Source organism: Phyllobates terribilis, unplaced genomic scaffold (genome assembly GCF_046119375.1).
Source record: "Phyllobates terribilis strain yellow unplaced genomic scaffold, ASM4611937v1 Scaffold_34__1_contigs__length_13252353, whole genome shotgun sequence".
Lineage (NCBI taxonomy): Eukaryota > Metazoa > Chordata > Amphibia > Anura > Dendrobatidae > Phyllobates > Phyllobates terribilis.
Genome location: NW_027362794.1, coordinates 5,474,685 through 5,500,135, shown reverse-complemented (window position 1 = coordinate 5,500,135; position 25,451 = coordinate 5,474,685). Strand labels below are relative to the sequence as shown.

Genomic DNA, 25,451 nt, shown 5'->3' with positions numbered 1-25,451 from the left:
TCCCAGGTGTTGGCAGCTCCATTCCCACATAGGTGGCACTGGCAGAAGGAGATCCTGGACCAATGCAAAGATGACAACTTTTCCATACCTTTTTTTTTAACTAGAGCATAATAGTAAGTTTCATCCATTTTTACTTTTAAACATAATAAAGCAACTTTTTCTTCTCAAGTTGGACAAATAATGTTTTCCTATAATGTCTCCAATTCCATTGCCAGCAGTTCTGCGCTCTCCAGCGCTTCTTTGCGCCTCCCCAGACGTAGTAAGCCGCGCGCCTGACTTTCCTGGACGTCGCTCCTCATTGCGGTGTTTGCCAGCGGTATAAGTGCAGAGCAGTCGCTGGACACATTAAACGCCTTCTGAAAGGGAAGAAAGAGAACGGCCATTATCCTTCCTAAAAGAAAGGGATGGTGGCAGAATTCTTTTCAGATGTTTTAGCAAAGTCTTTTGGATTTATGGGCAAAGTCTTTCCTACAAAACTGCAGAACTGATTTCTTGCAATTCTGCGAGTCTGATCATTCTATAAGAAAATCAACTAAGTGACAAATCTATTGTTTTATTATAGTTCTGTGAGTACAAATCATTCCACAACCTTGGGTTCACCCTGGTATTACACACAAAGCAAATGGTTGGCTTGCTGTAAGGGGTTGTCGGGTCACTGTGTAACTGCAGACTTATAAATCCTCCAGCGCAGAGACTGGGCACTGTGCGGAGTCGCTGGTTTCTGACCCGGGGACGGCGGTGATATATGCATTATACATACTCCCGGGCAGAACCCGACTAGTGGGCGCAGCCCCGCTCCAGAGTGGCCTTGTACACACCAGTTTTCTGATTTGGAAGTGACAGTCAGTTTTTTGCTATTTGTATATTGTCTCTCTGACCGAGCGCTCCACCCTCCAGCCTGTGGCGGATTTAACTGCAGCAGGATCCTAGCTACCCATAAATGCAGGCTTTAGCCTAGCAGAGGATTCATATTAGATCAGTTCCCAGCAAACCGGAAAGTGCCTTGTCGTTGGCTGCTGGGTTTGCAAGAATTGGCCAAATTATGTGCTAAACATCTCCATTTTTTCTTATTATCTAAAGCAGTAATGACATTCAAATTCCATGTATTTCATGTTTCCATGCTTTAGCACTACAGAGTGCTACTTTGTCTTTATATCATGTGGCTTCTGCCACAGAAACAGCACGGCCATGCCAGCCACACATCTCCTGGATGCTCACTATGGTTATAGTGATATACTGTACTGCTGCTCCCAGGGCTGCCATTGCTGGCCCTACACTGGAGTCTCTGGGCAATGGGGAGCCAGTGAAGGGATTGACAGAGAGGAGAGGCGGGGGACACGTGGATTAGTCGGGCAGCAGAGTTTAGGATAGATTGGAGGTGTGCGAGTGGTAGAAGGGAGGCCACAGAGCAAGAGGTTGCAGTAGTCAAGGCAGGAGATGATGAGGGCGTGCACTAGTGTTTTTGCAGATTCGTGGTTGAGGAATGTGCGGATCCGGGAGATATTTTTTGAGTTGGAGTCGGAAGGAAGTGGAAAGGGCTTGGATATGTGGTTTAAAGGAGAGGTTAGAGTCCAGGGTTACCCTGAGGCAGCGGGCTTGCGGGACTAGGGAGATTGGGCAGCCATTGACTTTGATGGATAGTTCAATTGGGGGGGTTTGAGTGAGACGGTGGAAAAATGATGAATTCAGTTTTGTCTATGTTAAGTTTTAGAAACCTGTCAGAGAAGAAGGATAAAATAGCGGACAGACATTGTGGGATTTTGGTTAGTAGGGAGGAGAAATCGGATCCAGAGAGGTAGATCTGTGTGTCATCAGCATAGAGGTGAAACGGAAAGCCATGGGACCCTATGAGCTGTCCCAGGCCGAAGGTGTAGATGGAGAAGAGCAGGGGTCCTAGGACTGAACCTTGGGGGACACTGACAGATAGGGGGCGAGATGAGGAGGTGGTGTGTGAGTGGCAGACACTGAATGTCCGGTCAGTTAGGTATGAAGAGATCCAGGATAGAGCCTAGTCCGTGATGCCAAGAGATGAGAGTCTGCAGTAAGAGGGAATGGTCGACTGTGTCAAAGGCAGATGACAGGTCCAGGAGGAGGAGGACAAAGTAGTGTTGCTTGGATTTGGCAGTTAGTAGGTCGTTGGTGACTTTAGTCAGGGAAGTTTCAGTGGAGTGGTGCGGTCGGAAGCCAGATTGGAGGCGGTCAAAGAGGAGAGGTGGGAGGACAGTTCAGAATGGACGTGTTGTTCCAGTAGTTTTGAGCCATAGTGGAGAAGTGATATGCGGCGATAGCTAGACAGAGAGGATGGGTCAAGGGATGGCTTTTTGAGGATGGGTGTGATCGAGGCATGTTTGAAGCATGAGGGGGAAGACACCAGTTGTTAGTGACAGGTTGAAAAGGTGGGTTAGGGTTGGGATGAGAATAGTGTTAAGGTTAGGGATGAGGTGGGACGGGACTGGGTCAAGTTTGCAGGTGGTGAGGTGTGATTTGGAGAGTAAAGAGGAGAGTTGATTGTAATGGTGGAGAAGCTGGTTTTGGAGGAGGATGGTTGAGTAGGTGTGAGGAGGGGCTGTGGGAACTTTAGTCAAAAGATTTGTCTGATAGTGTCAACCTTCTGCTTGAAGAATGTGGCAAAGTCTTCGGCTGAGATGAGAGGAGATGAAGGACGCGCTGGAGGACGGAGGAGAGAACTGAAAGTTTTGAATAGCTGTTTAGGGTTGTGAGACAGGGATGATATGAGAGATGAGAAGTATGTTTGTTTTGCTGCAGTAAGTGTGGACTTGAAGGTAGTGAGGGACTGTTAGAATGCAATGAAGTGCTCGTTGGAGTGGGACCTTTTCCATTTCCACTCAGCAACCCTGGAGGCCCTTCTCAGTTCTTTAGTCAGGTTGGTGTGCCAGGGTTGCCGGTTGAATGGGCGAGCTGTGATACGTGTGAGGGGGCGACCCATTTGAGAGCTGCAGCTATTGAGGTGTTATATAAAGTGGCAGCAGCATTTGCATTGTGTAATGAACTTATGCCTGTGAGAGGGAGAAGGGATTCAGAGATTGAGTGTAGGTCAAGGTGTTTGAGATTTCTGTGAGGGTGTGCAAGTTTGTGGAGTGTGGCTTGTGTACCTGGAGAGGAGAGGTAAGAGAATGTAAGTTGTGGTCAGAAAGAGGGAAAGGTGAGCTTGAGAGGTTAGATAGGGAACAGAGGAGGGTGAAGATGAGGTCCAGTGTGTGGCCATCTTTGTGAGTGGGGGCTGAAGACCATTGAGCAAGGTTGAAACTTCGAGACAGATGAGTGAGAAGTGTCAATGGGGATGTTGAAGTCACCCATGATGATAGTGGGGATGTCATCAGAAAGGAAATTAAGCAGCCAGGTGTTGAAGTGGTCAAAGAAGGTGGTGGCTAGTCCTGGGGGGCAAGTAAACGACGGCCAGTTGGAGGGGGGAGTAGATGAGCACACAGTGTACTTCAAAGGAGGGGAGAGTAATGGAGGGTGGCAGTGGGATATGGGTGAAGGAGCAGTTGCCTGACAGGAGAAAACCTACTCCTCCACCATGCTTGAAATTGGAGCTGGGTGTGTGAGAAAGATGGAATCCACCGTACGAAAGTGCAGCTGGGGACGCCGTGTCAGAGGTGGTGAGCCAGGTATCGGTGATGCCGATGAAGGAGATTTTGTTAGTAATGAAAAGATCATGGATGTAGGAAAGTTTGTTGCACATGGAGCGAGCATTACATAGAGCTCCTGTTAGTGGGACTGGGGAGGCGGGGGCTGGGCGGATAGGAATAAGGTTAGAAGGGTTGCGAGAGTTTGTGACAGATCGTGGATAGGAGGTGGAAGTGACTATATGACAGAAATACCCAACAGTGACAGCATTCTAAAAACTGCACCCCTCAAGGTGCTCAAAACAGCATTCAAGAAGTTTATTAACCCTTCAGGTGCTTCACAGAATTTTTGGAATGTGGAAGAAAAAAATGAACATTTAACATTTTTCACAAAAATGATCTTTTAGCCCCAAATTTTTTATTTTCACAAGGGTAAGAGGAGAAAATGGACCCCAAAACTTGTTGTGCAATTTCTCCTGAGTACGCCGATACCTGATATGTGGGGAAAAACCACTGTTTGCGCGCACGGCAGGGTTCAGAAGGGAAGGAGCACTGTGTGACTTTTTGAACGCAAAATTTGCAGGAATCGAGAGCGGACGCCATGTCGCATTTGGAGAGCCCCTGATGCACCTAAACAGTGGACATCCCCCACAAGTGACCCCATTTTGGAAACTAGACCCCCCCAAGGATTTTATCAAGGGGTTGTTGTAGATCGGCTCACTTGGTTGCATATAGCGGTACACAGGAACATTGTCTCTTTAAATCTTCTGCTGGGTTTATTAAGAATGCTGCATAAACCACAGCACAGATAGCAAAAACAAACACGGCCTTCCTGGCCTAACAGGAAAAACAAAACATAAAGTATGGCACAGTCCTTGCTGCTACGAGTAACCGCCCGCTTCAGGAACAAACAACTCAAGGTTTGTCTTTCCTTCACATGACAAAACAGCTCAGAGCTTTCACCTCCAAACCCACCCTACACACAAATGCTCTAAAAGGCTGGGATTTTATCCTCTGACCCCCTTCCTTTCTACAGGTGTTTAACCACCTTAGAACTAAAGATGGCTGAGTAACCCCTTCGTGTGCTGGAACCTTTTTCCTATATTTAATTACTGGAGCTCCTAATCTCAGTGCTACACATCTTCCCTCCAGTACTTTGCCAGTGACTTTGTCACAGGGTATAGTGAACATTTTGAACCCAGAGGTACGACACAGAACACAGAGTTTGATAACATTATGTCATCATATTGAATATGTTGTCATTAGTCTTAAGAGCAAGTGCTCGCTACTTGAGTTTGCATCAGGTACTCAGGTATGAAACAAGTATTGCGGGGGCTCGAGTGACATGCTCGAGTCCCCGCCTCGCATGTTTCACGGTTTTTAGACACTCAAAAAAACAAAAAAAAAACATGCAGGGATTGCCGATGCATAGCAGGCAATCCCCATGTGTTTTCTTTTGGCTGTATAACAGCCGTGAAACATATGGGGCAGACACTCGAGCATGTCACTTGAGCACCTGCGATACTCAGTGCATACCCGGCACCCGATGCATACTCAAGTAGCGAGCACTTGCGCTCAAGACTAGTCACCATATCGTCATCATTTTTTTTTCTTTACTTTTGAAAAAATCCCAACCTCAACACAACCCTAACCCTAAAACAACCCTAAGGCCAGGGCCCCATTATCAGTATCTGGTCAGTATTTTTTCTCAGGAGTGGGAGACAAAACCAGGAGAGGAACAATCAGAGAAAAGGTATAATAGAAACAAGTCACCAACTCTGCATTTATCACCCACTCCTGGTTTTGGTTCCCACTCCTGAGAAAAAATACTGACCGAATACTGATAATGAGGCCGTGGTCTAACCGTAACTCTAATGCTAGAGCTTATTTTTTACGCTGTTCCTCGTGTGGTATAAGTGATTAGACGACTTTATTCTTCGGGTTGGTGCGATTACAACGATACCAGATTCATATTCATAAATGACGCTTTTTTTGCACAGACTAGTTTTTGCATCCCCATATTTTGATAGCTATAATTTTTCCATATTTCGGCCGAGAGAGTCATGTAAGGGCTTGTTTTTTGCGGGACAAGTTGACGGTTTTATTGGTATCATTTTCAGGCACGTGACATTTTTTGATCGCTTTCTACTCCTATTTTTGGGAGGCAGAACAAACAAAAAACAACAATTCAGGAATTGTTTTTACTTTTTTTATGCTGTTCCACGTGTGGTAAAATTGATAAGGTCGCTTTATTCTTCGGGTCAGTACATTTACTGCTATACTACATCTATATAGTTTTTTTATGTTTTGGCGCTTTTACACAACAAAAATGCATCTGAATTGATGATATTTCGCCAACGAGGAATTGGTCTTCACATTCCGGAGTTATGTTCATCATACTTATCTGAATAAATACCAGTGACAGGCTGCTGTATATTAATACAATAGCTTTTTTGATATAGAGGTTTCTAAAATTAGTGGTTCCTCTCAATCCTTATATATTTATTATTGTTTTAAATAAATTATATACACATTTTTTATTGTTCATATATGCACTGTAGCACTTTCATTAGTGTATGGAAAGTATGATCAATTGTTATTCACTTTGTGTCGTTTACTTTTAGTTCACAATCATATACTGTACAGACCAAAAGTTTGGACACACCTTCTCATTTAAAGATTTTTCTGTATTTTCATGACTATGAAAATTGTACATTCACACTGAAGGCATCAAAACTATGAATTAACACATGTGGAATTATATACTTAACAAAAAAGTGTGAAACAACTGAAAATATGTCTTATATTCTAGGTTCTTCAAAGTAGCCACCTTTTGCTTTGATGACTGCTTTGCACACTCTTGGCATTCTCTTGATGAGATTCAAGAGGTAGTCACCGGAAATGGTTTAAACTTCACAGATGTGCCCTGTCAGGTTTAATAAGTGGGATTTCTTGCCTTATAAATGGGGTTGGGACCATCAGTTGTGTTGTGCAGAAGTCAGGTGGATACACAGCTGATAGTCCTACTGAATAGAGTGTTAGAATTTGTATTATGGCAAGAAAAAAGCAGCTAAGTAAAGAAAAACGAGTGGCCATCATTACTTTAAGAAATGAAGGTCAGTCAGTGCGAAAAATTGGGCAAACTTTGAAAGTGTCCCCAAGTGCAGTTGCAAAAACCATCAAGCGCTACAAAGAAACTGGCTCACATGAGGACCGCCCCTGGAAAGGAAGACCAAGAGTCACCTCTGCTTCTGAGGATAAGTTTATCCGAGTCACCAGCCTCAGAAATCCCATGTTAACAGCAGCTCAGATTAGAGACCAGGTCAATGCCACACAGAGTTCTAGCAGCAGACACATCTCTTCAACAACTGTTAAGAGGAGACTTTGTGCAGCAGGCCTTCATGGTAAAATAGCTGCTAGGAAACCACTGCTAAGGACAGGCAACAAGCAGAAGAGACAAGTTTGGGCTAAAGAACACAAGGAATGAACATTAGACCAGTGGAAATCTGTGCTTTGGTCTGATGAGTCCAAATTTGAGATCTTTGGTTCCAACCACCGTGTCTTTGTGCGACGCAGAAAAGGTGAACGGATGGACTCTACATACCTGGTTCCCACCGTGAAGCATGGATGAGGAGGTGTGATGGTGTGGGGGTGCTTTGCTGGTCAAACTGTTGGGGATTTATTCAAAATTGAAGGCATTTTGAACCAGCATGGCTACCACAGCATCTTGAAGCGCATGCTATTCCATCCGGTTTCGTTTAGTTGGACCATCATTTATTTTTCAACAGGAGAATGACCCCAAACACACCTCCAGGCTGTGTAAGGGCTATTTGACCAAGATGGAGAGTGATAGGGTGCTACGCCAGATGACCTGGCCTCCACAGTCACCAGACCTGAACCCAATCGAGATGGTTTGGGGTGAGCTGGACCGCAGAGTGACGGCAAAAGGGCCAACAAGTGCTAAGCATCTCTGGGAACTCCTTCAAGATTGTTGGAAGACCATTTCTGGTGACTACCTCTTGAAGCTCATCAAGAAAATGCCAAGAGTGTGCAAAGCGAAATCAAAGCAAAAGGTGGCTACTTTGAAGAACCTAGAATATAAGACATATTTTCAGTTGTTTCACACTTTTTTGTTAAGTGTATAATTCCACGTGTTAATTCATAGTTTTGATGCCTTCAGTGTGAATGTACAATTTTCAAAGTCATGAAAATACAGAAAAATCTTTAAATGAGAAGGTGTGTCCAAACTTTTGGTCTGTACTGTATACTCATTACTTAGTTTATTTTTCAATTTTCTTCTTTCTTACTTACATTTTTCACATTTGCTTACCCCCCCCCCCCCCCCCCACTGTTTATTCATAATAGGTCACTAACATTCATTCATTCACCTTTCACACTTCTGTTTTACGTTTCAGGACATGAGGCTCCTTGTATATTTATTGCGCTGAGCCCAGCCGGCTGTTATTTGACCCTTGTGTTCTAACGTGGAGCGTAGAAGACGCCATCTTGTTTTGCGCTCCAACGCTGAACGCATAACGCCGTCACTTCTACCCTATTGATACGCTCAAGCGAGTCGAGTCACGCGGACCGGATGTGACGTTGACATGTCATGCATGACGATCCCTCTCTCTGTTACCAGCTAATCGCGGCTTGCTATATAGCACTTTGCACCCTTTTTGGCTGACTCCGGCTTAAATACCAACTCTGCCTTTTTGTTCCTTGTCCCTAGTCAAAGCCCAGATGGCGAAAAGTGCGTTGGGTGCAGCAGCATGTGTGTGTGGTTTCAGCTCATGCCGGTATGTAAATTTTTTCTGGCGATATGGCACCAGAGAGATCCCGCAGAATCCCACCACTGCCACCACATGTGAAGGATCCACACCTCGCCACCCGCCTGACATCACAGTTACGTCTGACGGATCACATGATATGGATCTGCCCTTTGCACCAACGTGACGTTCCGCACCCCCTCGAGGACGCGTAATGTCAGTTTGGTTCAGTTCTACACAGACACCCCCTGTCCACACAGGTACAGGAAGGTACCGGGCGTGAGAAGAGGTTGCCAACTCAGTGTCTGAGGTGGCACCACACTCGCTCACACCCCTGACAGGCTGAGAGGCCCCTTCCACTAGCCCCAGTGAAACAGAACCTTGTCAGCCTGGTAGAGCTGCTACAAGTTTCTATTAGATATAAGCCCCCAGGTCCGTTAACGGGAATTATCGGGCCAGAAACCAGCCCCGGTATCGTGTTAGTTGGACCGTACAATGGATATGAGGATTCGTGGATCGAGATAAAAGATCAGCCCAAGGTTAAACTATATATTTAATCGCCATCACATCGCCTATATACATAAGGATTATAAATACATAATGGTCAGAGATGCAAACACAATAGTAGTGGTACAAAAGATAAAAACAGATATTAAGAGTGAGTTACCAGTCAGATGGAAAGCCTGGCTTGTGGGGGAGGGCTGCCACATGGGAGGCTTGTGGATCCCTCTGTGGGGATGACTTATCTCACATGATGAGTTATCGCGACCTCCCAGAGAAAAAGCCCTAGGCTAGAACTGCAGGAGCTTTTAAACTCTCTGGGTCACTCCCCCTCCTGCCCCCTGGACTGGACCTAAATCTCCACCCATGGCCTCCCTCAGCTATAAACTCCAAAACCGAAAATGGGTTATACTTCCTTAATGGACGGTCCTAGGGAGCCGGTTCTGGTGTCATCACGATCCAGCCGGGCCCCTGCTACACGAGGAGACTAAAGACAGTGGCCCTACGGGTCTTCAAAAGGCTGTGTCTGGTATCTCCCCATCCCTACGCGCTAGACTGGGCTGGGAGTAAGGCTGACATTCCCCATTCTCTTGGGATCTTGAAAATCTATTTTATAAATAACTAGGACATATAGCATTTCCATAATTTTGTATTGAATTATAGTTGTCTCACACAAAGGGAACGACATGGCTTGGATCTCCAGGGGGTCTTCCTATTGAAGCCCACCAGCTAGCTGGTGGGGGTGTAATTTCTTGGCTTGGAGCTGCTAAGTGAGATATTTGTCACTCACTCTCTCGGGCCCCCTTCTTCCTTCTTGGCTGTAGAAGTGTCCAGTTACAACTGTATGCAGTAGATCTTTATAATCCCCTGCCAAATAGGATACAATGATTGACATGGGATTATATCTACAATATTCTTTACATATTTTGCATTTTTATTGCATCGTTTTATTCTGAGAGCTATAACTTATTTTTCAGCTGATGGAGCTGTATGGTGGCTTGATTCTTGCGGGACAAGATGACGTTTTCAGCGGTACCATTTTTATTTACATTTGTCTTTTTGATTGCGTTTTATTCCATTTTGTGTTCGGCGGTATGATGATAAAGCACTGTTTTTTGCATTTTTTTTTACACCGTGTTCACTAAATGGGTTAACGAGTGGGACAGTTTTATAGGTCAGGTCGTTCTGGACATGGTGATACCAAATATGTTTACTTTTATCGTTTCGTATAATATATTTTTATTCTTTAAGATTTTTTCATTTTGTTTTATATTTTTCCAATTTTTTTTTTACTTTCTGACACTTTTTTACTTTGTACTACTATGGGACTTTCATTTTTTTGCAGGCTGATTGCTTGTATAGCATAGGGATGCAGCAGCATCTCTAAGCTATGCAGGCTGTAAGCTCTGCACTGACACAAGTTAGACAGATAGTGCTCTGCACATGATCTAACAAACTTGCTGGTGCCTGGTGACCCGGATGTAGTCATGAAGACATCGGGTCACCATGGCAACAAACAAGACCACCACACTGAGACAGTGAGGGGTCTCTGATCCAAGGTAGGAGGGGCTGTCTTACCTCTGCCTGCTCCCGAAATGCTGCGATCGACTTCAAATCGCAGCATTTTGGGGGTTAATGTGCCGGGCTGCTCCTGGCACAGAATACTGGGTGTCAGCTGTCAGAATCAGCTGACACTCGGAGCTGAACGCGCCAGCACAGCATGTGTGCGGGCGCGATCGCCGAGGTGTAATAATACGTACCTGGTCATTAAGGCCCAGGGCACAGGGATGTCTTATTACGCCTCATGCCAGAAAGGGGTTAAAGAAATTTTTGTATGACTGTGACGCTGGATTTCCAGCATTTCCATTGCTGGTGAGCTGGATTTTTCCTATAAAGTCTGTTAGTGCAGTTAATAGTTACCATCCGTTTTCCTCTAGTCAGATAGGTTCAGATCACTTGGACACTAAGTTTGTGTTAAAAAACTCAAAAGAGAATAAAAAAAGTTAGAGAAGACCTCCATGTGTTATACACGTATTTTCCCATCAATATTTTGCCACAAATCAATTTATTGTGGAAAACTCATCATGGCTGGCAAACTGAAATGTTACCAGATTCTGTCATCTGCTCCTCAATGTTTGCTGATCCCTCAGTGCACACGGTGTATAATGCAGTCACAGCACCCGGCTGTTAGAACCTTGCTGTTAGGTTTTTTTTCCTTTGCTGGTCACATGACCTTGTTGGCCTATTTAATCCTGCTCCGCCCTTCTGGCTTTGCTGGACTTCATTGTATATCTACTTTCTAGCTAGCCTGTGCTCTGTATCTAACTGTTAGTTTGCTTGGTCTACGGACCTCTATGTTCTATCTATTTTGTTTGTTCGTCTGTCTGCTACTATTTCTGTTAGGAGGTGTCCCATATTCCTCCCAGTCCTTAGTACTTGTAGGGATTCCCTCCCCAAATCTATAGGTCTCCGTACAGACTAGATTAGGACTTTAGCAGGTCTGATCGCAGGATCAGGTTCCCTGTTACATCGTAGGGATTCAGCTGAGTCTTATAGTAGGGACAGATCTCCTCTCTTTCCTTAGCTTTGGTAGCAGAACATAACAGTAAGGTCATTCCCATAACTCTACCGTACATTCCTGGAGCAAAGTGGCTCCCCCAGTACAACGGCAAACCAGATACCCTGTCTGGATTCAAACAGAAGATATGCGGTATCTTAGACATGTACTCTATGACTGTTAAAAAAAGCTGTTGTGTCGGATGGTGACGCCTCTGCCTCTGTTCCTCCGGTGGTGGAGGACGGGGAATATGAAATTTCTCGCATCCTTGACTCTAGACGGTATAGAGGTAGTTTGCAGTATCTTGTGGCCTGGAAAGGTTTCGGACCCGAGGATAACTCTTGGGTGAGGTCAGATGATGTTTCCGCGTCCAGACTTATAAGAGCGTTTCACAGGAGATTTCCTGATAAGCCTGGTCCTAGGGGATCCGGAGGATCCTCTTAGAAGGGGGGGTACTGTTAGAACCTTGCTGTTAGGTTTTTTTTCCTTTGCTGGTCACATGACCTTGTTGGCCTATTTAATCCTGCTCCGCCCTTCTGGCTTTGCTGGACTTCATTGTATATCTACTTTCTAGCTAGCCTGTGCTCTGTATCTAACTCTGTTAGTTTGCTTGGTCTACGGACCTCTATGTTCTATCTATTTTGTTTGTTCGTCTGTCTGCTACTATTTCTGTTAGGAGGTGTCCCATATTCCTCCCAGTCCTTAGTACTTGTAGGGATTCCCTCCCCAAATCTATAGGTCTCCGTACAGGCTAGATTAGGACTTTAGCAGGTCTGATCGCAGGATCAGGTTCCCTGTTACATCGTAGGGATTCAGCTGAGTCTTATAGTAGGGACAGATCTCCTCTCTTTCCTTAGCTTTGGTAGCAGAACATAACACCGGCACTTACTTCCAGCTGTTAGGAGGTGCTGGGAAGTTTCCTTCAGTTTAATGCTGACTGATATTATAGTGAATGATTCCCAGTGAATAGACCATGCTGGCGATGTGGAGCATTATTCTATTCAGGGGTCGCCCACCCGTCACCTCCAGTGACTCCGCTCAGTAAGCGCTGCAGCTGCAAGAACTGGTAATAATCAGTGTGGGGCGTCACATTCCTCCCGCAGCGGCCATTTCATCCATCTGCCACATTCTTACACTAGCAAAAAAGAAGCAAGACAAAAATATATCTCATACCCTACCATAATTATATATAAATGTAAAGCAAAATTGCATAATAAATATAGGGTACTTAGTGAACTATTTTTGATCAAAAAAAGTATACAAGCCGTCCCACCAGCGGCAAGGTGACCCTAAATTGGGACGGTACCTATACTGCCTATATTAAAAACCTTACTGTATATCAAAGTTGAAGTAATGCATATAAAAGGGTAGACAAATAGGACCGGGTCCCAACTCCAGACCACCTAGGCCCGTGGTAAGCTACATATATACCAATCAGCTCAACAAAGGGCATGCCACACCCTTAAATTGCACAGAATGCAAACAAGTCAAAAAACCAGACAATGTGAACTGAGGTCTAAGATGGCAGACATACAAGAAACAGAGGCATGTTCACACTAGCAAAAAAGAAGCAAGACAAAAATATATCTCATACCCTACCATAATTATATATAAATGTAAAGCAAAATTGCATAATAAATATAGGGTACTTAGTGAACTATTTTTGATCAAAAAAAGTATACAAGCCGTCCCACCAGCGGCAAGGTGACCCTAAATTGGGACGGTACCTATACTGCCTATATTAAAAACCTTACTGTATATCAAAGTTGAAGTAATGCATATAAAAGGGTAGACAAATAGGACCGGGTCCCAACTCCAGACCACCTAGGCCCGTGGTAAGCTACATATATACCAATCAGCTCAACAAAGGGCATGCCACACCCTTAAATTGCACAGAATGCAAACAAGTCAAAAAACCAGACAATGTGAACTGAGGTCTAAGATGGCAGACATACAAGAAACAGAGGCATGTTCACACTAGCAAAAAAGAAGCAAGACAAAAATATATCTCATACCCTACCATAATTATATATAAATGTAAAGCAAAATTGCATAATAAATATAGGGTACTTAGTGAACTATTTTTGATCAAAAAAAGTATACAAGCCGTCCCACCAGCGGCAAGGTGACCCTAAATTGGGACGGTACCTATACTGCCTATATTAAAAACCTTACTGTATATCAAAGTTGAAGTAATGCATATAAAAGGGTAGACAAATAGGACCGGGTCCCAACTCCAGACCACCTAGGCCCGTGGTAAGCTACATATATACCAATCAGCTCAACAAAGGGCATGCCACACCCTTAAATTGCACAGAATGCAAACAAGTCAAAAAAACAGACAATGTGAACTGAGGTCTAAGATGGCAGACATACAAGAAACAGAGGCATGTTCACACTAGCAAAAAAGAAGCAAGACAAAAATATATCTCATACCCTACCATAATTATATATAAATGTAAAGCAAAATTGCATAATAAATATAGGGTACTTAGTGAACTATTTTTGATCAAAAAAAGTATACAAGCCGTCCCACCAGCGGCAAGGTGACCCTAAATTGGGACGGTACCTATACTACCTATATTAAAAACCTTACTGTATATCAAAGTTGAAGTAATGCATATAAAAGGGTAGACAAATAGGACCGGGTCCCAACTCCAGACCACCTAGGCCCGTGGTAAGCTACATATATACCAATCAACTCAACAAAGGGCATGCCACACCCTTAAATTGCACAGAATGCAAACAAGTCAAAAAACCAGACAATGTGAACTGAGGTCTAAGATGGCAGACATACAAGAAACAGAGGCATGTTCACACTAGCAAAAAAGAAGCAAGACAAAAATATATCTCATACCCTACCATAATTATATATAAATGTAAAGCAAAATTGCATAATAAATATAGGGTACTTAGTGAACTATTTTTGATCAAAAAAAGTATACAAGCCGTCCCACCAGCGGCAAGGTGACCCTAAATTGGGACGGTACCTATACTGCCTATATTAAAAACCTTACTGTATATCAAAGTTGAAGTAATGCATATAAAAGGGTAGACAAATAGGACCGGGTCCCAACTCCAGACCACCTAGGCCCGTGGTAAGCTACATATATACCAATCAGCTCAACAAAGGGCATGCCACACCCTTAAATTGCACAGAATGCAAACAAGTCAAAAAACCAGACAATGTGAACTGAGGTCTAAGATGGCAGACATACAAGAAACAGAGGCATGTTCACACTAGCAAAAAAGAAGCAAGACAAAAATATATCTCATACCCTACCATAATTATATATAAATGTAAAGCAAAATTGCATAATAAATATAGGGTACTTAGTGAACTATTTTTGATCAAAAAAAGTATACAAGCCATCCCACCAGCGGCAAGGTGACCCTAAATTGGGACGGTACCTATACTGCCTATATTAAAAACCTTACTGTATATCAAAGTTGAAGTAATGCATATAAAAGGGTAGACAAATAGGACCGGGTCCCAACTCCAGACCACCTAGGCCCGTGGTAAGCTACATATATACCAATCAGCTCAACAAAGGGCATGCCACACCCTTAAATTGCACAGAATGCAAACAAGTCAAAAAACCAGACAATGTGAACTGAGGTCTAAGATGGCAGACATACAAGAAACAGAGGCATGTTCACACTAGCAAAAAAGAAGCAAGACAAAAATATATCTCATACCCTACCATAATTATATATAAATGTAAAGCAAAATTGCATAATAAATATAGGGTACTTAGTGAACTATTTTTGATCAAAAAAAGTATACAAGCCGTCCCACCAGCGGCAAGGTGACCCTAAATTGGGACGGTACCTATACTGCCTATATTAAAAACCTTACTGTATATCAAAGTTGAAGTAATGCATATAAAAGGGTAGACAAATAGGACCGGGTCCCAACTTCAGACCACCTAGGCCCGTGGTAAGCTACATATATACCAATCAGCTCAACAAAGGGCATGCCACACCCTTAAATTGCACAGAATGCAAACAAGTCAAAAAAACAGACAATGTGAACTGAGGTCTAAGATGGCAGACATACAAGAAACAGAGGCATGTTCACACTAGCAAAAAAGAAGCAAGACAAAAATATATCTCATACCCTACCATAATTATATATAAATGTAAAGCAAAATTGCATAATAAATATAGGGTACTTAGTGAACTATTTTTGATCAAAAAAAGTATACAAGCCGTCCCACCAGCGGCAAGGTGACCCTAAATTGGGACGGTACCTCTACTGCCTATATTAAAAACCTTACTGTATATCAAAGTTGAAGTAATGCATATAAAAGGGTAGACAAATAGGACCGGGTCCCAACTCCAGACCACCTAGGCCCGTGGTAAGCTACATATATACCAATCAGCTCAACAAAGGGCATGCCACACCCTTAAATTGCACAGAATGCAAACAAGTCAAAAAACCAGACAATGTGAACTGAGGTCTAAGATGGCAGACATACAAGAAACAGAGGCATGTTCACACTAGCAAAAAAGAAGCAAGACAAAAATATATCTCATACCCTACCATAATTATATATAAATGTAAAGCAAAATTGCATAATAAATATAGGGTACTTAGTGAACTATTTTTGATCAAAAAAAGTATACAAGCCGTCCCACCAGCGGCAAGGTGACCCTAAATTGGGACGGTACCTATACTGCCTATATTAAAAACCTTACTGTATATCAAAGTTGAAGTAATGCATATAAAAGGGTAGACAAATAGGACCGGGTCCCAACTCCAGACCACCTAGGCCCGTGGTAAGCTACATATATACCAATCAGCTCAACAAAGGGCATGCCACACCCTTAAACTGCACAGAATGCAAACAAGTCAAAAAACCAGACAATGTGAACTGAGGTCTAAGATGGCAGACATACAAGAAACAGAGGCATGTTCACACTAGCAAAAAAGAAGCAAGACAAAAATATATCTCATACCCTACCATAATTATATATAAATGTAAAGCAAAATTGCATAATAAATATAGGGTACTTAGTGAACTATTTTTGATCAAAAAAAGTATACAAGCCGTCCCACCAGCGGCAAGGTGACCCTAAATTGGGACGGTACCTATACTGCCTATATTAAAAACCTTACTGTATATCAAAGTTGAAGTAATGCATATAAAAGGGTAGACAAATAGGACCGGGTCCCAACTCCAGACCACCTAGGCCCGTGGTAAGCTACATATATACCAATCAGCTCAACAAAGGGCATGCCACACCCTTAAATTGCACAGAATGCAAACAAGTCAAAAAAACAGACAATGTGAACTGAGGTCTAAGATGGCAGACATACAAGAAACAGAGGCATGTTCACACTAGCAAAAAAGAAGCAAGACAAAAATATATCTCATACCCTACCATAATTATATATAAATGTAAAGCAAAATTGCATAATAAATATAGGGTACTTAGTGAACTATTTTTGATCAAAAAAAGTATACAAGCCGTCCCACCAGCGGCAAGGTGACCCTAAATTGGGACGGTACCTCTACTGCCTATATTAAAAACCTTACTGTATATCAAAGTTGAAGTAATGCATATAAAAGGGTAGACAAATAGGACCGGGTCCCAACTCCAGACCACCTAGGCCCGTGGTAAGCTACATATATACCAATCAGCTCAACAAAGGGCATGCCACACCCTTAAATTGCACAGAATGCAAACAAGTCAAAAAAACAGACAATGTGAACTGAGGTCTAAGATGGCAGACATACAAGAAACAGAGGCATGTTCACACTAGCAAAAAAGAAGCAAGACAAAAATATATCTCATACCCTACCATAATTATATATAAATGTAAAGCAAAATTGCATAATAAATATAGGGTACTTAGTGAACTATTTTTGATCAAAAAAAGTATACAAGCCGTCCCACCAGCGGCAAGGTGACCCTAAATTGGGACGGTACCTATACTGCCTATATTAAAAACCTTACTGTATATCAAAGTTGAAGTAATGCATATAAAAGGGTAGACAAATAGGACCGGGTCCCAACTCCAGACCACCTAGGCCCGTGGTAAGCTACATATATACCAATCAGCTCAACAAAGGGCATGCCACACCCTTAAACTGCACAGAATGCAAACAAGTCAAAAAACCAGACAATGTGAACTGAGGTCTAAGATGGCAGACATACAAGAAACAGAGGCATGTTCACACTAGCAAAAAAGAAGCAAGACAAAAATATATCTCATACCCTACCATAATTATATATAAATGTAAAGCAAAATTGCATAATAAATATAGGGTACTTAGTGAACTATTTTTGATCAAAAAAAGTATACAAGCCGTCCCACCAGCGGCAAGGTGACCCTAAATTGGGACGGTACCTATACTGCCTATATTAAAAACCTTACTGTATATCAAAGTTGAAGTAATGCATATAAAAGGGTAGACAAATAGGACCGGGTCCCAACTCCAGACCACCTAGGCCCGTGGTAAGCTACATATATACCAATCAGCTCAACAAAGGGCATGCCACACCCTTAAATTGCACAGAATGCAAACAAGTCAAAAAACCAGACAATGTGAACTGAGGTCTAAGATGGCAGACATACAAGAAACAGAGGCATGTTCACACTAGCAAAAAAGAAGCAAGACAAAAATATATCTCATACCCTACCATAATTATATATAAATGTAAAGCAAAATTGCATAATAAATATAGGGTACTTAGTGAACTATTTTTGATCAAAAAAAGTATACAAGCCGTCCCACCAGCGGCAAGGTGACCCTAAATTGGGACGGTACCTATACTGCCTATATTAAAAACCTTACTGTATATCAAAGTTGAAGTAATGCATATAAAAGGGTAGACAAATAGGACCGGGTCCCAACTCCAGACCACCTAGGCCCGTGGTAAGCTACATATATACCAATCAGCTCAACAAAGGGCATGCCACACCCTTAAATTGCACAGAATGCAAACAAGTCAAAAAACCAGACAATGTGAACTGAGGTCTAAGATGGCAGACATACAAGAAACAGAGGCATGTTCACACTAGCAAAAAAGAAGCAAGACAAAAATATATCTCATACCCTACCATAATTATATATAAATGTAAAGCAAAATTGCATAATAAATATAGGGTACTTAGTGAACTATTTTTGATCAAAAAAAGTATACAAGCCGTCCCACCAGCGGCAAGGTGACCCTAAATTGGGACGGTACCTATACTGCCTATATTAAAAACCTTACTGTATATCAAAGTTGAAGTAATGCATATAAAAGGGTAGACAAATAGGACCGGGTCCCAACTCCAGACCACCTAGGCCCGTGGTAAGCTACATATATACCAATCAGCTCAACAAAGGGCATGCCACACCCTTAAACTGCACAGAATGCAAACAAGTCAAAAAACCAGACAATGTGAACTGAGGTCTAAGATGGCAGACATACAAGAAACAGAGGCATGTTCACACTAGCAAAAAAGAAGCAAGACAAAAATATATCTCATACCCTACCATAATTATATATAAATGTAAAGCAAAATTGCATAATAAATATAGGGTACTTAGTGAACTATTTTTGATCAAAAAAAGTATACAAGCCGTCCCACCAGCGGCAAGGTGACCCTAAATTGGGACGGTACCTATACTGCCTATATTAAAAACCTTACTGTATATCAAAGTTGAAGTAATGCATATAAAAGGGTAGACAAATAGGACCGGGTCCCAACTCCAGACCACCTAGGCCCGTGGTAAGCTACATATATACCAATCAGCTCAACAAAGGGCATGCCACACCCTTAAATTGCACAGAATGCAAACAAGTCAAAAAACCAGACAATGTGAACTGAGGTCTAAGATGGCAGACATACAAGAAACAGAGGCATGTTCACACTAGCAAAAAAGAAGCAAGACAAAAATATATCTCATACCCTACCATAATTATATATAAATGTAAAGCAAAATTGCATAATAAATATAGGGTACTTAGTGAACTATTTTTGATCAAAAAAAGTATACAAGCCGTCCCACCAGCGGCAAGGTGACCCTAAATTGGGACGGTACCTATACGGCCTATATTAAAAACCTTACTGTATATCAAAGTTGAAGTAATGCATATAAAAGGGTAGACAAATAGGACCGGGTCCCAACTCCAGACCACCTAGGCCCGTGGTAAGCTACATATATACCAATCAGCTCAACAAAGGGCATGCCACACCCTTAAATTGCACAGAATGCAAACAAGTCAAAAAAACAGACAATGTGAACTGAGGTCTAAGATGGCAGACATACAAGAAACAGAGGCATGTTCACACTAGCAAAAAAGAAGCAAGACAAAAATATATCTCATACCCTACCATAATTATATATAAATGTAAAGCAAAATTGCATAATAAATATAGGGTACTTAGTGAACTATTTTTGATCAAAAAAAGTATACAAGCCGTCCCACCAGCGGCAAGGTGACCCTAAATTGGGACGGTACCTATACTGCCTATATTAAAAACCTTACTGTATATCAAAGTTGAAGTAATGCATATAAAAGGGTAGACAAATAGGACCGGGTCCCAACTCCAGACCACCTAGGCCCGTGGTAAGCTACATATATACCAATCAGCTCAACAAAGGGCATGCCACACCCTTAAATTGCACAGAATGCAAACAAGTCAAAAAACCAGACAATGTGAACTGAGGTCTAAGATGGCAGACATACAAGAAACAGAGGCATGTTCACACTAGCAAAAAAGAAGCAAGACAAAAATATATCTCATACCCTACCATAATTATATATAAATGTAAAGCAAAATTGCATAATAAATATAGGGTACTTAGTGAACTATTTTTGATCAAAAAAAGTATACAAGCCGTCCCACCAGCGGCAAGGTGACCCTAAATTGGGACGGTACCTATACTGCCTATATTAAAAACCTTACTGTATATCAAAGTTGAAGTAATGCATATAAAAGGGTAGACAAATAGGACCGGGTCCCAACTCCAGACCACCTAGGCCCGTGGTAAGCTACATATATACCAATCAGCTCAACAAAGGGCATGCCACACCCTTAAACTGCACAGAATGCAAACAAGTCAAAAAACCAGACAATGTGAACTGAGGTCTAAGATGGCAGACATACAAGAAACAGAGGCATGTTCACACTAGCAAAAGAGAAGCAAGACAAAAATATATCTCATACCCTACCATAATTATATATAAATGTAAAGCAAAATTGCATAATAAATATAGGGTACTTAGTGAACTATTTTTGATCAAAAAAAGTATACAAGCCGTCCCACCAGCGGCAAGGTGACCCTAAATTGGGACGGTACCTATACTGCCTATATTAAAAACCTTACTGTATATCAAAGTTGAAGTAATGCATATAAAAGGGTAGACAAATAGGACCGGGTCCCAACTCCAGACCACCTAGGCCCGTGGTAAGCTACATATATACCAATCAGCTCAACAAAGGGCATGCCACACCCTTAAATTGCACAGAATGCAAACAAGTCAAAAAACCAGACAATGTGAACTGAGGTCTAAGATGGCAGACATACAAGAAACAGAGGCATGTTCACACTAGCAAAAAAGAAGCAAGACAAAAATATATCTCATACCCTACCATAATTATATATAAATGTAAAGCAAAATTGCATAATAAATATAGGGTACTTAGTGAACTATTTTTGATCAAAAAAAGTATACAAGCCGTCCCACCAGCGGCAAGGTGACCCTAAATTGGGACGGTACCTATATATTTTTGTCTTGCTTCTTTTTTGCTAGTGTGAACATGCCTCTGTTTCTTGTATGTCTGCCATCTTAGACCTCAGTTCACATTGTCTGTTTTTTTTTTCACATTCTTACACTGTCTTGTCCACATTTACACCATCTAGTTAGTTAGTTACTTAGTTTCTGCCAGAAATGTGAGCTACAATTTTGGTGTAATTTCTGGAGTAGAATGTTAGGCCCCTCCCCTCTCATATAAGCCACACCCCTTTTCAGCTAAGCCACGCCTCTTGTCAGACAAGGCACAGAAAGGGTTTAAAACATGTGAAGCAAATCATGAAATACAGATTTTGCTGCACAGAACTACAGGATTCTGTCATTTAGCTGATAAATCTCTCCCAGTGACTTCTGATTAATATTTAGATTTGTATTGAACATAAACCGCAATCGTATGACCATTAATAGATAACCAGCCTTCTTTATACACGTTCAATTGTTACCATAAGTTATTTTCCCCCAAAATATCTCTGCAGATCCTCTAAATGAATCTATGTAAACTATGAAGAGCTATATATGCCCCCACATTATCTGCACAGGGCCACATAATATACAGTATTTGGGGAACATTATAGTAAAATGTATTATAGCACTATAACAGCATCCTGTCCCTTTAAATCTTCAGATACTTCTGTCACCATGGTAACTGCATTTCTGAACAACCAATAGGATTGCTCAGTTTGAATTTGGAAAAAAAAAAAAAAAAAAGAAGTCAGTCTGTTATATCTCATCCGAGTGTGAAGACAGACACCTGCAGTCAGCGCGAGATTCCAGGTATAAGACGTCTATAAGATAACGGAGGAGCCACATCCCATCACACGCACTCACAGACCACAACCAAGACGTCCTGAGAAATCTGCTCAGCACCAACTTATTATTCCCCAACACACAATAGGATGAGATATCAGGGGGTGAGGCCGCACTCGTCACATCTCCCATCTGGATGGATCCGGCGACAAGATCCCGATATTTACCCCCCGCTCTGCTCCTCCATGGGGAACGGCCCCGGCGCACACAGGATGGCCGCAGTGTAGTATTGCTAGTACTCTGCACGATACCCCGTCCTCCATATATACCACATACTAAAGGGGAGCTCCCAACAAGTTATCACCTATCTGCGGGATAAGATCGGAGTCCGACCACTGGGAACCACCAATCGCCAGAACAGGGCCCAGTTATCCTGTTAGGAGGCAGTGGCAGTACCCTCGCCCAACCACCGAGGGTGCCAGAGAACGTTGAGTACAGCTCCTGCAGGCCCCAGAGAGGGTGAATGGAGCGGCGGTGGAGCATGTGCACCTCCTCTACCATCTAACGGGGATAAAAGTTCTGGTGACGGCTGGAGTTCCCAGCGGACGGACCCCACTGATCTATAAGTCATCACCACCTATCCCAGGTATAAGTGATAACTTGTTCCAACTGAAAATCCCCCTGTAATGAAGCCGACATATGTAACAGTCAGTATCCTGTACATTTCCCAATGTTGCCCTTCCCCTGCACCAGAATTTATAGTCAAAACCCCTGCTGACTATTCCTGATGTTTTATAGGATTTGGATACATTGTCAGTGAAGATGTCAGCAGTCACCATGTGCCCCGGATACGTCCCCCCTGAGGAGATACTGAGAAGACTGGCGTATTGTACGAAGCTTCTCCCTTCTCCCCTCTACAAGAAGGAGCGCCTCATGCCAACCAACCCAGAAGACCAAAGAAGGTATACTGTAAGGAGAGAAGAACGGCCCGCTCCACCCATAAGCATCCAAGCCAGGGAGAAAAGGAAACGGGAAGAAGAAGAACAAATGGCTCTAAGAGAAATGCTGGACTATCTGGATGAAGAGGAAGACAAGAAAGAAGAGCAGAAGGCGGCAAAGAAGATCAAACTGGACATTAAGCTCCCGAGAAGCAGCACAAGAAGAAGCAGGACCAGGCCGCACAACTTCCACCACCAAGCCAGCCAAGTCTTCCCTATGACAAGAAAGAAGAACATCCTGTGGACCGTCCTGCTGGGACCTCTCTGCCGATAACATCAGATGCGGCATTACCGGCCCGTAAGTATAAAAACACTAGTAATAATAATAGCAGGAGAATAGTAATATAGTGGTAATAGATCAGTATTAGACTAACAAGAGTCATTATATTAGTGATAATAAGAAAGTCATAAAAGTAGTAATAAAATATCCGTAGTAATAGTACAGTAGTAGGTAGAATAGCAGTGTGATCCGGGGTCCTAGGACTGATCGCCTTTTCTCGGGGTCAAGAAGGAATTTTTCCCCTGTGACACAAATTGGCTGAATGTGTCCTGGGGTTTTTGCCTTCTTCTGGATCAACAGTGTAGGAATAGGGTAGTATTAACGCTAATAGAAAAGTTAGAATAATAGTTATAAAATAGCAGTATTAATAATAGTAAGAATATAAAATAGTTATATCTATAAAAAGAACAAAACACTAAATTAAAATAATTATAGTAGTAGCTCAATCAGTAGTGTAAAGTGAAATAGTCATAGAAAAGTTAGAATAGTACTATAAGATGCAAAAGAATGAGGGGTCGCTCACTGTTTTGTAGTGGGTGCTCAGAAGAAAAAAGGTGTATACTCTGTATTAAGAAAGTTTCGGCACTCCAATAATTATGCTTGAAGAAATTATAAATTTTATTTACATATGCCCCTTGTTACACAAAACAGGGTGTGAGCCCAAAGTAAAGGAAAACAGACCAACGTTTCGACCTTTAGGACGGTCTTTCTCAGGGTCATCACTAGGTATAAACAAACAAATAATTAATGCAATAATCCATATACAATGAATTCCATTATGTAGTGTGTGAACAGCAGGAGAACGAAAGTGCATGGATATAATCGAGTTTAAATATAGTGTATGCACCAAAATTTGGGTCTATTTTTCCATAAGATAGAAAATAATAGAAGAGGCTATGCTTTATAAGAAAACATTTCACATGGGTCAAATTATATGCTTATGGATATATACCTCATGGGAGGCCAAACAGTCTACCAATACATTAACTGGAACTAGTGGTACATAAAATGAGGTTCATATTACCAGTTTGAAAAAGCTGTCTCACTCAGAGTTTAGAGAGCTGGAGGTATCCTATGTAATATAAGAATAGGGATTATACTTTTAAGACAGTATAACAGGTCAGCAATGGCTAGTATATAGGTGTAAAAGACACCTATGGTCCCATTCACTCACTAGCGGTATCTTACCTGTGCCTGGGGTGAAGGTGGATAAGGCTGCACGTGATGTGGGGAAGTGTGGAGTGCTGATTATTTTTATATCCAGTGCCGTAATCTCATTGGTGGTTCTGGTGGAGGCGTGTTCTGCGTGAGCAGAGTGTGCATCGCTAGTGGTTTGAGGACCTACAGGTCCTTCAAGTCACATGTATTGCGACTGCCTGTCACATGACTCGTGACTTCCGGGAGCAGTGGAACGCATATGCGTTCCATAGCCTCCGCTACTACGTAGCGTATTATTACAAGGGGGAAGAACTGAGTCACCAATGTAGTGTGGGAGAGTGTGCACGGTGGTTAGAAGGAAAGGGGACCTACCCACAAGGTGCCTAGGAAATAATCATAACACATAAATGAACGGAGAGAGTGCGGTCCTTAAAGGATGAGGGAGTGAAAATCCATTACTGATCAGGCATCCTGGAGTGCAGTGAGATGGGACCCTGGTGAGATTAATGAGTGACCTAAACATGAAGAAAAGAGAAAACAGATGAAACGATATAGCTAAAAAGTCTTGAATATGACAAATCGTATACAGTATGGACAAATAGACGATATAGGGAAGAGATCTCGGAATCTACTAATAGTATATTTCATGCATATTATTCCTTTACTTTGGGCTCACACCCTGTTTTGTGTAACAAGGGGCACATGTAAATAAAATGTATAATTTCTTCAAGCATAATTATTGGAGTGCCGAAGCTTTCTTAATACAGAGTATACACCTTTTTTCTTCTGAGCACCCACTACAAAACAGTGAGCGACCCCTCATTCTTTTGCTACTTATTGTCCTTTTGGGATCCCGCTCCTGTAGCACCCATGTCATTTTCAACATTTGCCTTTAACCAAGAAGAGGCCAGTGGCATCATATCACGGGTCACTACCCCAGGCTCTTTTCTCCATACCCCTGTTGAGGAGGTACGTGCAAGAGACTTGGAGAAAGAGCTTAAACGACATACGGCGTTGGATCTCCATTGTATTACTCTAGCCGAATATCATAGGAGCCAACGAATACCGAGGGGCCTTAGAGTCTCCTTACGCCCC

General features: G+C 42.3%; 1 long non-coding RNA gene across 1 annotated transcript in view; it reads right to left on the bottom strand.

Moving 5' to 3' along the window:
- Positions 1 to 177: 177 nt before the first annotated feature.
- LOC141180635 (uncharacterized) overlaps positions 178 to 25,451 on the bottom strand; it is a 93,545-nt gene continuing 68,271 nt past the window's right edge. Inside the window, exon 3 of the long non-coding RNA XR_012256285.1 lies at positions 178 to 356. This is a non-coding gene — a long non-coding RNA (uncharacterized lncRNA). The remainder of the gene's footprint in view (positions 357 to 25,451) is intronic.